Source organism: Catharus ustulatus, chromosome 7, assembly GCF_009819885.2.
Source record: "Catharus ustulatus isolate bCatUst1 chromosome 7, bCatUst1.pri.v2, whole genome shotgun sequence".
Taxonomy (NCBI): domain Eukaryota; kingdom Metazoa; phylum Chordata; class Aves; order Passeriformes; family Turdidae; genus Catharus; species Catharus ustulatus.
This window is the reverse complement of record NC_046227.1, coordinates 12,729,900-12,744,519: the sequence shown is the minus strand read 5'-3', so window position 1 is coordinate 12,744,519 and position 14,620 is coordinate 12,729,900. Positions and strand designations below refer to the sequence as shown.

Here is a 14,620-nt window from a genome sequence, read left to right as displayed (position 1 = left end):
AAAACTGCATTCAGTTCTAGGTTGTATGTTTCATTTTGGGCAGAAAGAAGGACCCAAAACAATACCTGATTTTAAATCTTCTGTACCATGTCAGTGTTAAGAGAGAGCCCCAAGGACACCACTATCCTGGAATGATGATGAACCAAGATGATGCAGATTGTCTAAGGAAAATATCAAAAGGGTCAATGTCAGTCAGAATAAAACAGATATTACTACAGTAAGTCAATGGGCACATGTAGTCACCAAGCAGTGGCTCAGCTAGCATCCAGTAAAACAATAGCACAATAGTTTTCCATTAGTAGTCACAGATCTGTGGAAAACATGAAAAACATGAAAGAAATTAGCGGGGGAAAGAAAATTCTACTGCCACCACACTTAAATCTCTTAAACAGAACCTCACTCATCTACCAGAAAGTGATTAGAAGCTACAAGTTGAAAAAGGTTAAGTGTCAGATAAGATCACTTGCTTTCATAAATCAAAGGTGTTTTTTCTCCCTAAAGCAGGTTCCTACAGTGCAAATCCACACAGTCATAAGGTACTTTTTAAGTTCCCAACATTATGAAGGTCTTTAACAATCATATTTAAAAAAAGAAATAAACAAAACTCCCAAACCATCCCAAAGTAGTTTTAAAAAACCCCTAACGATACATACATTCTGCAGCTACTGTGATACATTAAGTTTAACCTGCAAAAGGTAGCTTTTGTTCAGAAAGGTCATCCTGAAGCACTGCAATGAACTCTTTTGAACACTGTGTATTCATTCAGTACTCAGTTCAGTTTCATATGTGTTATATGCCAAGGAAAGGAATATTCATAGAGGTGATATTCCGGAAATATGTAATAAATTAGAGGCATGTGACAAATGTAAAGATTACCACCTCAATGAAATTACTTGTTCCCGAGGCCAAAATGGCAAGAGCAGAATTGCAAGGAGGAAACCTATACAGACTTTGCAGGAAAGGATTTCCTCTTGTAAAGGTACAAGCCTCCACTTTCTGCTGTAGAAAGAGTACCAGGAGAAAATGACAAAGCACTATGGCACTGGGGGATCTAAAAAAACAATTTTAAGTCACTAGGGCAAAACAAAACACCCTATCCCACAGAGTAAACAGCATAAATCTGGCCTTCATTAGCATATATCTAGCTGTAGAAGCAGAAAGACAGAAGAGTACTAAAAGATTTAAAAACACACTTAAAATTCTCAGAACAGCTGTATATGCACATATACAGCATACAGATTGTATTAATGGAGACAGGTGCTACAGACTGTGCTACTGCATGCAACCTGAACAATCATTTGAAAATAATGGTAACTTTGTATTTCCTCTTGATACACATTTTCTTTTTCCATGTACACAGGGAAGCAGCCACCCCCAGAGGCAGGGGTCTCACACTTCGCTTATACCAGAGAGCCACAACATAAGCACAGACACCTAGCTCAGTTCCAAGAGTTTCCCAACTCTTCTCAAGGCACAGAAGCACATACACTACATATATATATATATATGTATACACACACACACAAAATTAACCAATGACTGGAGTATGACTTTCCACAACACATCAGTCTCAGGAACAAGAAAGTGCATTTTTGACTGTGCCCTTCAAAAAGAGAGAATGGGAAGAGGGAACAGTCTCTTCTTTAGCATATTAAGGACCAAATATTCCTTTCAGTCACCTTGGCTCAGGCAGATACTGACAACACCCTTTAGTATTATTCAGCAACAACATGAAGGAAAAACATAAATCCCATGTGAACACGACCCATACAGGAGTTGTGGTCAGTATTTGTATCCCACACGTTTGAGAGAGGGACTCTTCTATTACTATGGCAGCAAAAGTAATCAAATGAGTCTTTACTTGCATCTCACACACACAAAGCTGACAGAAAGCCTTTGCTGGAGAGTCTGCTTCTCGGTTTATCAAAGCTTGTATTAGGTGGCATACTGGACTGGACATAAAACTTGAAAGACCAAGTGTATCTTGCTGCTGGAGTGACCCACATGTTGCTCTCTATTTTCATCTGGTCTATTTATCACCTTCTTTTAAACTACTACTATCATGCTTTGCAGAGTTTCTGATGGATCACTAACTTTCTCCTCTTTTGTACAACTTAACTGTATTTCTTTTATGAAGGTTAGCAAGCAACAGACCAAAGGACAAGGGTTCCTCAGGATGGTTCCAAAGTAAACAGTGAGAAATGCATACCTTGTGTGCCTCCGTTAAGCTTCTGTAAAGAAACTGCTCCACAGTTCCCAGCTACTATAATCCTAGATTTATTCTTGTGGCCACAGTCTTATTTTTGGATTTAACTCATAATTAAGTCTTATTTTTGCATTTAACTTGACTGTCAAGGCAGGCATAGTATTTCATTTCTCACTTGCCTAAGAGATACAGGGCACAAGGACAATGCCATATGAAACATTCACACAAAAATACTGACAATAATCTCCAGGGAAACCAACGAGCATGAATGTGGGGTTTTGGGTATATATACTATAAGAGAAGCTCAGGTAAATATAACCATGTTAAAAATCCTGACAGTAATCAATTAGTGCAACTACAGTGCAAGGAACAAGAAAGCCAATGAACATAGTAGCCAACCAATGTTATATTAGAAAAAAAACAACACAGCAATCTTCTCAATCTTGCAATTATATCTTTATTGATAGATTCTTAAACAGACTCCCCAAAAGACATGACACTACGTGGTACACTGCCAGGATCAGAGACTGAAGTTGGACTTCATCTAAAAAAAAAAGCTTCTTTTTTTTTTTAACTTCCATGGCATAAGAGAGTGTGTGTGTGTATAAATATACACATAAAAATAGCAAAGACATTTAAATCTCTTCATTTTGATTTAATCTGATGCAGTGTTTTATTTCTAACAATTTACAGGAGGTCTTAACAGAGCTTTTTGCTGCTACGCAAAAAGTAGCACAAGCATGGAATAGGCACATGTCACTTAACTGAACAGAACTGAAACTACACTTAGCTAAATAGTGGGTGGGGGAGAAATTATTTTTGTCCCACAGGATTCAGTAAGAGATGACGGAAACATGGACTTCCCCTGGAAAAAGCAAATGCTTAAGCAGCTGTACTTCACTATAAAAATATCAGAATACAAAACTTTCCGGAAGCTGTTTTCAGTTTTGCATTTATACTCTACATTGAAGATGTAGGAAGGTTCAAGAGAAAAAAAATTTATGTCTACATGCGCTCAAGCTAACTTTAGCCACAATCTGTGAATGAGAAACCAGAAGTTGTTTCTTGAGGAACCTAGATTTTCCTTAAACAACTGATTCTAAATAAAAGATTTTGAGCTAGTCAGAAACAACAGGGCAAAGAATAGAAGAGAATCCAAAAATGCGTGCCCTTGCCAAATGATGTAATACATGACTGAGGTTTAAAAAATAATGGTAGCGAATAAGGTAAATACAGAGCAGTCATACCAGATAACACAATATTGCAACTAGGGGTACCTGATGAAGTTACTAAGAGATTGACTCAAAACATATCAAAGAAGTATTTCTTCATTTTCACTACTCACAGGTAGTGAACTGCTGGAGCCTGCTGTCACATGAGACAGTAGAAGCAGACAGTATCATCAGGTCCAAAAAGACAACAGAGAAGATCACAATAGAGAAGAGAATGGGGACATAAGTGATGCACCCGCTAGCATGACAAATTTAACAAATATGGGTGGTGGAGGAGTAAGAGAAGAAAGCACAAAAAAAGCGCCTAAGCTTTCATGCCCTTCCTAAGCAGCACCACTTATTCTAACTGCCCGAGACAGAACATTAGGTTGGATCCAAGCTAATCTGACCCAGCAGGGTATTTTTCACATTCTTACGAGGTTATCACTAATATTTGTAACTTCATAACATAACACATTCATTTCTCCCCTTGTCCCACTTTTTATTCTTGAGCGGCTGACTGGAAGAAAATCTCCTCCCTCTGGCTAAAGTCCTATCTGGACATGTGAAGAAGAGTAACAAACTTAGCACCCCAGCAAGGCTTTATAGCAAGGACAGGCAGGACACAGAGCAAAGTCATACTCTGAGACATCAGCACTTAAGAGCAGAACTATTTGCCCTGCTGTGTGTAGCCACTGGTAGTCTGTAAGACAACTGAAGGTGGTTTGCACAGTAACTGCAAAAAGAGAAATTAAAGATTTCAGTACACACAGGTACACACCTGTCCAACTGCCAATACCTACTATCACCCTCTGGAAGACGCCAGCTCCCAACTGTTTTTAGTACTAGCTTTGCAGTACAGGCACAATCAGCTCCCTTGCAGCGCACATCAGCTCCAAAGACAAGACAGTTGTAGCTCTCACTCCACATATCCTCTTCCAAAAGTTAAAAAGTCCTTCAGAGAGGCTGGAAAACAGTGCAGCAGCAAACTTTGGAGGATGATCTTTACTGTAACCATACCCAAGTACCAGCATTATGTCATACAGAAATCTGGTACCTGACTTTGTGAGTAGTCTACAGGGAAGTTAATGGCTTACTCACTAACAGAAAGCCCAAAGCGCTCCAGCCTCAAAACTCAGATCGGCAATTTTGCGCAAATGCTGTGCTGAAAATATTAGAGTATTTTAAATCATGTGGGTTGATACATTCTTAAACATATGCTCAGAAGTTGACATTCAATGTACGTAAGACCCTTTTAGGCAATGGAATCCCCAAATGCATTGCAAATTGCGAGGCAATTATATGCTGGTGGTTAAAAGATGTATAATTAAGAGGACTGAGCTCAGAGCTTCACACACTGCATCCAAACAAAATCCACAACTGCAGAGGTCTTTACCGTGTTGTTTGCATTTGCTAATACTAGCCTAAATTTCATGTTAAATTACTTGGTATGTTCATGACATCTCACAGACAAGGTACAATCATCTCTGTACATTCCCAAAACCGTCAGCTTGGGGCCAGAAGTAGAACATGGATCTACAAGAATCTCAGCTTCTCCACAAGCACAAACAACAAAAACCGTAGTTTTGTCATTTCCTCTTGACCAAGAAAGAACAAGAACCTGCCACTGTCAGACCCATCTCCTGAAATGAAGCAAATACGTGGAGTGCAAGATGTTTGGAAACATGGAATTTCATCAACTCCACGACAAACAGAAGACACAAAATTATTGACAAAAAGACATGCACTTAAAAGTTATTTTATAGCAACCACTATTAGTAAAAAGTATACTTCCAAGTATGAACCTAAAATATTTTTTTCTATTTTATAGCAACTAATACCCCTCTTTGAAATGTTTTATTCTATCAAGAGAAGTTGTACCACATCTAAGTGTGATCAACACCAACACCACAAAGTTGTAACTTCTGTCTCTATGCTGTGATCTAACCATAACTTTGGCTTAGTTCTAGACTTTTAACAGCTCAATTGTCTACAACTCTCAGCTACCAAACTAATTGTGAAAACAATAGTCAATAGAAGTACTCAAACTGAGACAGAGAACACTGGAAGCAACCAAAGTCAACTACACGAGTTCCTGCACAGAGCACTTCTATTAACTAGAGTACAGTCCTTACTCAGGAAGGTCTCTGAAGTGCAGGAACTGCAACACACATGGAAGTAACCTGACAGATCAAGGCATTCAACATGTTAAGATCTTACAAGGTATTTTTAGTTAGCACCTGGAATCGTATTTTGGACTACTTTTTTTCATATGTTAAGATCTACCTAGGAAGAAAGAAGCAATATTGCCCTCATTCTGCCTTTTTAGAAAGCTTATTACTTCAGCTCTGGCAAAAGGCATTTACATTGCATAAGGACATCCAATATATTAACAGAAAAGCAGCAGAATGTTTTAGGCAACACTGGTAAAACAGATTATGTCTCAGAATATAACACAATAAATACAGAATTAAACTTATATGATTCCTAATAATAGCAACAGCTAGAGAACTTACAGACTTGTTAACTAGTTACAATCAAGAGCAGAAAACAACTATGAAGATGAAAAATAGAACTCTTTGCTCACAAACTGAGGTTTATGCAGGTTCTTTTTGTTTTCCTATGCCAAATGAACCTAAGCAGGAATTTTCATTTCAGCTGATTCACTGATCTGTATCTCACAGTACCTTAGAGAAAACCTGACAAAGATAGCCAAAACCCTAAAAAACAACAAACATTTAAGACTCTGAATTTTAGAAACTTCAGAGGATTTCCAAAGAAAAAAGAACTTAGGTAGGAAAATCTTTAAGTACAGCCAAGAGAACATTGAACATTCCTACAGATTTCAAAAAAGTAATTTACTAAACATGGCTATTCCTGACCTAAGGTTCAAGATAGGCTCTGAATCTTGAAAGTCTTTTGAGCAAGGATTTCTCTATTAGAGAAGAAGGTCTCAAGCCCCAGTCCTGCTATCACATCCTCACACGGAGGTTGTCATGCATGCTTATTTCAGTGTAGTTATAAACAGGCCTGGGTTTTGCCAGGATGAACAGGGCTGCAAAGAGGTGGTCTTCAAACACAGCAACAAATGGTCCCTTTAGGACATTGCAACATGGCAGAAATGTACTTTAAAAATATTATCTCAAAATATGTAAAGTACGACTCCAAGAAAATATAGAGATTAAAGATACCACAACACACCTTGCTGCATCTGTACTTGAGGGGGAAAAAAAGTCCAAGTCTTTGATTTATTCAAATAACAGATAACCTACCCTTCCATATGAGGTTAAACAAAATACCCTTGTCTTATTTTTAGTCCCAATACTACAAAGAAAAATAAGCTTATTTTCTCACAATACACTGTCATTCTTGCTTCAGTAGGAATACTCAATATATAAACCAATAGAGTTTCTCACAGAGGAGCCTTTCAGCAGGTATAAGCTACTGGAGTTTCAGTGTGGTCTTACAATAAAACTTGTACCTCCTGATGATTTACCATACCATGGGAACACGGCACAGGCAGTTCTGTAAGACCAGACCCTACACACAAATTCAATCACAAAATATTGAACATCAAAATAAACCCCAGTACATAAATTTTGTGCTGCTTTCTGTAAATAATTTAGCTTTACAATTAATGAAACTCGTGTGAACTTTGTATATATTACAAACAATTCATATTGTAAGTGACAGCTTCATACAAAACTCGAGTGCTCCAGCTCGGCCATCAGCAGTGGTACCCAGTGGGCATGGCCTGAGCATGAAACACTGTCAGTACAGGTGAGCCCAAAGGGGAGGGCACCAGCCTACAGGGGAACAATGTATTGCCCTAATTTTGTCAATTTTATTTTTAAGTCTCCCAATCCTCAAAAACTAAAAGGTCTTAAAATAAACCTGCTTTGTATGCTGTTGAGTAACAAAGTTAGAACTAACTCTGTGTACTTTAATCAGATGGTATAATATAAGACTTCAAGGCAAGTATCACTGTAACTTCCAAAATTCATTTGAGGTTACTTGTACAAAGCCATTATCACTTTGACCTAAGAGACACACTAACGAATATTTGACCAAAACGCGCCACCTCCCACATTAGAAACCAGAGCTATTTCACCTGTGCGGGGTGAAGCGCCTTGGTGGGTCTTCCAGTGCACTCACTTCACAACTACCAGACGTTCTTTTCCCTGAAAAAAAGGATCCTTTCACTTGCAGTCCTGGGGGGCAGCAGCACCCCACACAGACCCCACCCCAGCGGGACCCCAGCCCACAGGGACATCTCGGTGCCCGCTGGGACATGAGAGGGGCCAGACACAGCCCTCGCCGGGTAGGGGCTACCGAGGGTACCTCCCCTGGCTGAGGTGCCAGCGGGCTGCGGCTCCCGTCCCGGTAACGGGTCCTGGGACAGTGGGGTGGCCGAGGGCCCCAGCCCGGCCCCGGCAGGGCTCAGACAGCCGCCAGCCCCGGCATGAGCCGGGGAGCGAAGGTGCAGCCAGGGCAGCCCCTCGCCCCTGCCCCTCGTTCCCTGCCCCGGGGACCGGCCCGGCGCCCCACGTGCCGGCAGCTTAGGGGGCGGGGGGGGGACACTCCGAGGGCTTCCCCGCACCCCCAAAACCACCCCCCACTCCCTCCCAAAAAGTTGTGCGGCGAACCCACCCGCCACCGGCCCGGCCGAAGGGGGTCACCCACGGGGGGAAAAGGGGGTACGGGACGGGCCGGGGGGAACCTGCGGCCGCATTCCGAGGTGCCCCGGCCCCGCCGGCACCTTCCCCACGGCCGCGGGCGCAGGGTGGGCGGCGGCGGCGGTGGGGGGGTAAAGCACCCCAAAATCGCCGCGAAACTTTCCAGGCCGCGGCCGGCGCAGCCCCGCGGGACCGGCACCGCCTCCGCCGCGGCGGCCCCGCACCGGGCTGGGGGAGGGGGTGCCCCCCCACCCCGCCACCGCTCATTAAAAGTCATTTTGGCAAATTAATGCCGCCCCCGACCCTCCGTCCCGCGGCCCCCTCGCCCCGCGCGGGGGGCGGGGGGGCTTGGGGGGGGGAAGAGCGGCCCCAGCCGCGGCGCCCCCACTGCCTCCCCCCAGCCGCCCGGCCCCGGCAGCGGCGGGGCTCGGCCCGCTCTGGGCCCGGGGCCCGGCGCGGGGCACCCGGCGGGGCGGGGAGCGGAGCGGTCGGGCCGCGCCGCGCCGAGGCCTAGCGCCCCCCCGCCCCTGTTCTCCCCCGCCGCCCTTCACCTCCCGGGCAGAGGCGCCGCGCCCCGACCCTCCCGCTGGGCCCCGGCAGCCGTCTCACCCCCCTCCGGCGCTCCTCCCGGCGCTCGAAAGCTTGAAAAACCCCCCTGGCTCCCCGCACCCCCTACTGCGGCCTACGCCGCTCCGGCCGAGCCCCGGCCTCGCGTAGCCCGCCTCCCCGCCCGCCCTGCACCCTCCGCACCGCCTGCCGCGCTACGCGAGCCCGGGGATGCAGGCCGGGCCTGGCTTACCTTTCCAGCTGCTTTTTTTTCCCTCCTCTCTCTCCTCTCCCCCCTTTCCCTCTGTTGGGCTGACAGATCAGAGTTTCCTCCCCAGCAGAGGGACTGGGAATGTGCTCGGGCTCTGTGCTGAGGAGCTGCTGCCCCCCTGTCTCTGAGAAGATCCTGCTTTTTGTGGGGAGGAAGCTTTGGGGGCTCTTTATTATTTTAAAACTACAAAGTGCTCAGAGGGTAGGTGATTATTAAGGGGAATCCCTGAATATATTCTCCAGCAAAGAAGGCAGGGCTGCTGGGGCTGCTCAAGAAGAGAGCCAGCAGCCTCCTATAGCACCACTACAGGCACCGAGAGGACATAACATCAGAGAGCGGCTCCTCTGCCCTCCAAAACAACAACTTTCCTACCATCTTGGAGGTAGTAGAGAGGGAGAGAGGGAGGGGGAAAAAAGTACAGAAGGTTTTTATAAAGTGTCCATTTGGAGGAGGCAGCCAAATGGCCAAAACAAAATATTTTATAATTTTTGTGACTTTTTATTTTAAATAAAAATAAAATACAAAGGCTCGTGGCTGAAGAAATATATATTTTTGAATAACCTGTAAAGATCAACTCTCTGGGAAAAAAAAATTAAAGGAGGTACGGTAAAAAATGTATTTTTAGTAACTTCGTTATTCTTAAAACCATGTATTTTTTTCTGTATTTATAAAGTTGATAACTTTTTTGTCATTGTATGATGGTTCTAAAAATTTGTGTAATTGTGAAAGTTCGTGTAACTTTTTTTTTGGTACTCATAGTCTTAGTAAACAGCCGAGATTAATGTTGGATATTTTGGTGTAACTGTACCATAACATCTTTCTCTCTCTTAAGGTATTGTAAATAGAATTGGATGTACAGGTAGGAAAAAGAAATATTATTTTAATTTTTACCTTTTTATTTCTTTCTAGAGTAGACTGTGTAGAGAAACAATGGGGGATTTAATGTGGGTGAGAGGAACCTATGGTAGATATCTGAGAAATTGTGCTGTCATGAATTTAGCATTGTCTGCTCTTCAGGATAGCATGTGAAAAAACAGAACTCATAGCAAGAAATTTGGGGGCAACAGTTGAGTTTTGTTTTTAATGTTTTCAAAGCACTTTTGAGCACTCTAAAAATCTGTTTTGATTCTTTTTAAGTTACTATTTTGATTTGGGGGTTTTGTTCTTGATATTTATGAATGTTATTCCTAACTTACAGAGTTGAGAAATGCTATAAATTTATACCACAGTGTTTTGTAATATAAATTAATAGTATTTTTCTTTGCTGGAGATTCTTCTATTAGATTGCAAAAAATACATTAAATGTTCTCAAAACAACATCAGATGCTGTGGTGTACCTATGGGTGAAGACTCTGATCACTATATCCAGCAGATAATGTGGTAGTGTTTCATGAAGCAGTATTATGCACAGCCCTATTCAGAGATGAACTGCAAAGATGCCTTTTTATTTGTCCCAAAGGAAGAGGAAATAATTAGGAAACTAATGAGCTATACATTATGTTTTTTCCATTGTAAAAATTATTCAGGTGGTATAGACTAATTGAACTGCAGTCAGACTAAGGTCATATGGATGAAGATACTGAATTACTTATCAACCTCTTCCTCTCCTCTGCCAAATCTGAAATATATTGGTTTAGTTCAGTTCCTGTAATTTTAAAACCAAAAAATCGTATTTTAGGTACATCCGCTTTTCAAAACATACTTTGAGTTTTCCCAGTCTGCGTGGTGAGCATAGTTTCTGTTTTCATGGTGGGTTTTTCATTTAAATAGGTTTTAATTAAAGTATAATTAAAAGTCAGCTGCTCTTTGTGTCAAATTGTTTTTGTTTAGCAGCAGGTTTTTTAGATTATTGTTAGTCTACCTAGCTCATTTTAATGATCCAGAGTGTTGCGTTCAATGGAATTATTACATGAGGGTGTTTTTCCGTTATTTGAAATTTTTTTCTGCTTTTCAGTTATTAATCTGGTAAATGTGTTGTTATGCTGATGCTAGAAAATAAGAAAAAAAACCCTAAATATGTTGCCCTTATAGTGTATTTCAAAAGAGTTTGCATTTTGTATAGAAGTAATGCAATAATTAGGGTCCTTCATAATTTTACCAGTCACTATTGTGTGCTTCAGAGCATGAAAGATGACTATTCTTTTGGTAAGCTGTTTCAACAAAAACTACTTTTATATCCTATACCTAAAATTCGTTACAGGAATGACAGGGATTACAAATGTTGGTCAGGTATGGGTTGATTGAAAAACCACAAACCCTTTGAAATATTGCAAATAAATTATCTCAGTTGATTTAGGAATTGAACCAATGCAGCATAAACTAGTATTTCCTTTTCTTATATTCTAAATACATAGATAAAGGATCAAATTCTCACACCCCAGACCCCACTTTGCAAATGCCTGCAGGCCTTACCAACACTAATTCAGAAGGGCTTGAAGGATCACTCTGTAATTCCTTGCGTAAAACTCATAACAAGTCAGTAGGATTTTACTAGAGTACCAAATTCAAGTTTCTGTACACAGTGATTTCTTGTATCAATCATTGTGCTAAACAAGAGAATTGCTACTTTCAACTTAATTCAGTAGTTCAGTATAATTCAACTTCAGTTGAAGTTCTCTTCATTGGGCTGTATCTATGCTGCATCTCTCTGTGGTAGTCCAAGAATATCTGTACAGCACACGTAGTATCTTGGAATTGTGTTTTTTAAATGGAATGCAGATGATTCAACATTTTAGAGAAATGGTTGTGAATGCACTTGAGAATCTGAGCACAGAAACAACATTAAACCTTTTATTTGACTTATGTGCTTGACTTTACAGATACTGACTTTAATCAGATTACTTGCCTGCCTAAATTTAAACATGCATCATAGTAGCATTACACATTTTGGTGACATCCTGAGATCTATTTGATGTGTTTTAATTGTGAAGCCAGAATTTTAATGCCAAGCAAAAGGAGAAACATTTTGAATCTGGAAGTTTGGAATAGAAAAACTTGAAATGGGATACTTTTATTATCTTGTACCAAAAAAAAAAATAGTCTTTTTAAGGAGGAGAAAGTAAAGAGGAAAAATTTGCCATATCTTGGTGATGTGGACTATTGTGTAATCATTCAACAGAGAAATTAAAATTTGTTCTTTATGGATAGATAAATTTATTTAACAAAACTTTACTTACCTGAGAGTAATTTTCTTTTCACTAACTTACTAAGAGATGCAAATATTATTTTAACTGTTTTGCTGAAAATAAACTGTTACACGGTAACAACCTAAAGGAGCAGTCTGCTAGCTTTAGTAATTAGAAGTAAATTATTTTTCTAAAAATATTTGCTTATCTTTATGGACTAGACTCTTAAGTTGGGACATAAATTATTTTGATGGGTAGAGAGAGCAGTGCTCTGAAATTACAGTGGAGAGCAAATTGGATCCTGAAACTTCTGTACAAGGACAATGTGTAAAACCCAAAGCATGAGAGATCCCCTGTACAACATTCAGAATTGTATTTTGGATCTTCCATTTCTTCAGAATGGGTCTGTCTGCCTTGATTTAAATCAGCCTCATCCCTGGGCCAACTGCTCCACGCAGTAAACTTATTGTACGCTTGAGCACAGCGTGGTCAGAGAACATTAATGTTCTGTAAATCACAGGTTCTGGCTAATGAGGCATTCTGTGCTCATGTGTCTCACTTGTGTTAGTAGTGAGACAGAGGGCAGTGACGCAGTGAATAAGCTTTGTGAGTCTAATAAAGCCATGAAATAGGTGCTTTAGGTTGTACACCAGTTACTGGAGGAGCTGCATTAAGAAATGAACCTTGACTCTCTCCCAAGGTCGTACGCACCCCGAGTGCAGACCTCAAAAATTCGTGGAGCATGACTTAGACTCTGTGCATGTGATGGAGACTCTCAGGTTCTCCACAAATAGTGTTATAATGTCAGCATCTTGGTATTATTTCTTGAGAGACACATACTGAGGAAACAGTTCCAATGTCTTCAAATGCTTGCGAAAGGGATTAGCAATTTATTTAATCATGAATAGCAATTTATAAAATGCAGGTGAATGTTGTGAAGGGGAACAAGAACAACTCTAAGTGTATAGATGTTAATTCAGGATTTTCGTATCTGAAGAGCCGCATTTGTATAGAAGATTTTGTCCTTAGGCATTTAAAGACTAAAAAGGGTGAGAAATTAAATAAAACCCAAAGTTATGATACATTCTTCTAAGCAATGTCTTGAGCACTTGTCATGTGGTATTAGTTTGTGTAACAGTGGCAATTTCTGGGGTAAAATTAACCATTAAATCCCAGCATATTAGTATTATAGGAAAATGTTTATTTTCCAACAATTCTTTAACATGGAAATTTTATAGCAATGGTTGTCTCCTGCGTATCTGGGTTTCAGTTACTCTGCTGCAGTTGTATGTATTTGATAACCAGTGTTCTTTTTACCACTTTTCCAAACCACAGAGTCCTTATGTTAAAAACACTGTCTACCATGTGAGGATTTTTCTCTAGGAAATAGACCCAAGTTATGGCATAAATTGAGCTGCTTAATTCAGCTGCTAAACTCTCTCAAACCTGTGCTTTAGTGCACTCCTGTGTGGCAGATAGCACAGATGAGAAACTATAGGACAAGGCATATGTACAACAGAGTAACTTTGCTTGACTTTAAAGCCCCAAATGCTAGCAAAGCTGCACAAAGGATACATGACCAGCATTGTTTTCCTGAGTTTTAGGGGCTTCATTAATGCTTTTTTCAGCAATGGGAATTTTGCTGTGGGTTTTAGTAGGAGTATAGCTGCAGAAGTATTTAACCAATTGGGAGCAGATGTATGCTAGCTATTACATGATAATATAATTAATTGATAGTGAACTGTACTGAAAATAGTAATTAACTAAGACTTCACTAATCTGTTCTTCATTATCAATGTGTATTTTAATCTGCATTAAATAAATGGTATTGTCTTCCTAAAGCTCAGCAAAGACAAAACAGTAAGACTCTTAATTGTGGGAAGGTTGTCCAGAGTATGCTGGGCATCTGTGGAGACTCTTTAAATAGAGGACAAATGAATGGAATAAGCTGTCCCAGCAGAATGCTCTAATACCATCCCGTTTTACTGGGAAGCCTTCTGTTAATCCAAAGTATACTATTGTATTTTTACTATCTGCTTCTATTGATATTGCATTAGCTGTAATTGTAGTGGTTAAGAAGCTCCACACTTTCTCACCAGTCCTCTCTGCTATTAGTCCAGTTATTAATTTTCATTCAGGTTGCAGCAGGTCTTGGTCACCACTGCAAGTTGGAAAGAGGAGAATTCCCACTCTGGACCAAATCAACGGTCTCTTAAGTCTTCTGAGAGTAGGTTCCAACAAAGGTGTGGAATATCCTGTGATGGATAATTGAGAAATAAAGAGCATGCAGGACAGGATTTTTCTAAAACAGCTGGAGCTGAGCTAACATCAAAGCATAAGGCTTAATTAGTGTCTAGGATCATAGGATTCCAGTGGATTTTGAAAGTTATTTGTTACACATGAAGTTTTTTGCTCTTAGTATGTTTCTTTTTGATACATGGTTCTCATCTCTGATCCATTTCAAACATAAACACAGGTGTATAGATGATGACAAGAAGAAATATAACTATTTCAATGAAATATTAGTTAATTATATTCAAAATTCAGTATTGGCTAAGCTATGGAGATGTCTCCACTACCTCTTA

The 14,620-nt window shown here is 40.7% G+C and overlaps 1 protein-coding gene across 5 annotated transcripts in view; it reads right to left on the bottom strand.

The window, feature by feature from the left end:
• The window catches only part of INO80D (INO80 complex subunit D), a 45,548-nt gene extending 36,114 nt beyond the window's left edge, over positions 1-9,434 (bottom strand). For 2 of the 5 annotated variants that reach the window (XM_033064581.2, XM_033064585.2), the window contains exons 1-3: positions 8,893-9,434; positions 7,529-7,598; positions 66-161 (exon numbers count right to left, since the gene is read on the bottom strand). The gene's annotated coding sequence lies outside the window, so the exon portion shown is untranslated. Of the gene's footprint in view, positions 1-65; positions 162-7,528; positions 7,599-8,067; positions 8,087-8,702; positions 8,722-8,843; positions 8,863-8,892 lie in introns of those variants that run through there. The other 3 variants (XM_033064583.2, XM_033064584.2, XM_033064582.2) reach the window with 3 other exon arrangements.
• Positions 9,435-14,620: the final 5,186 nt, after the last annotated feature.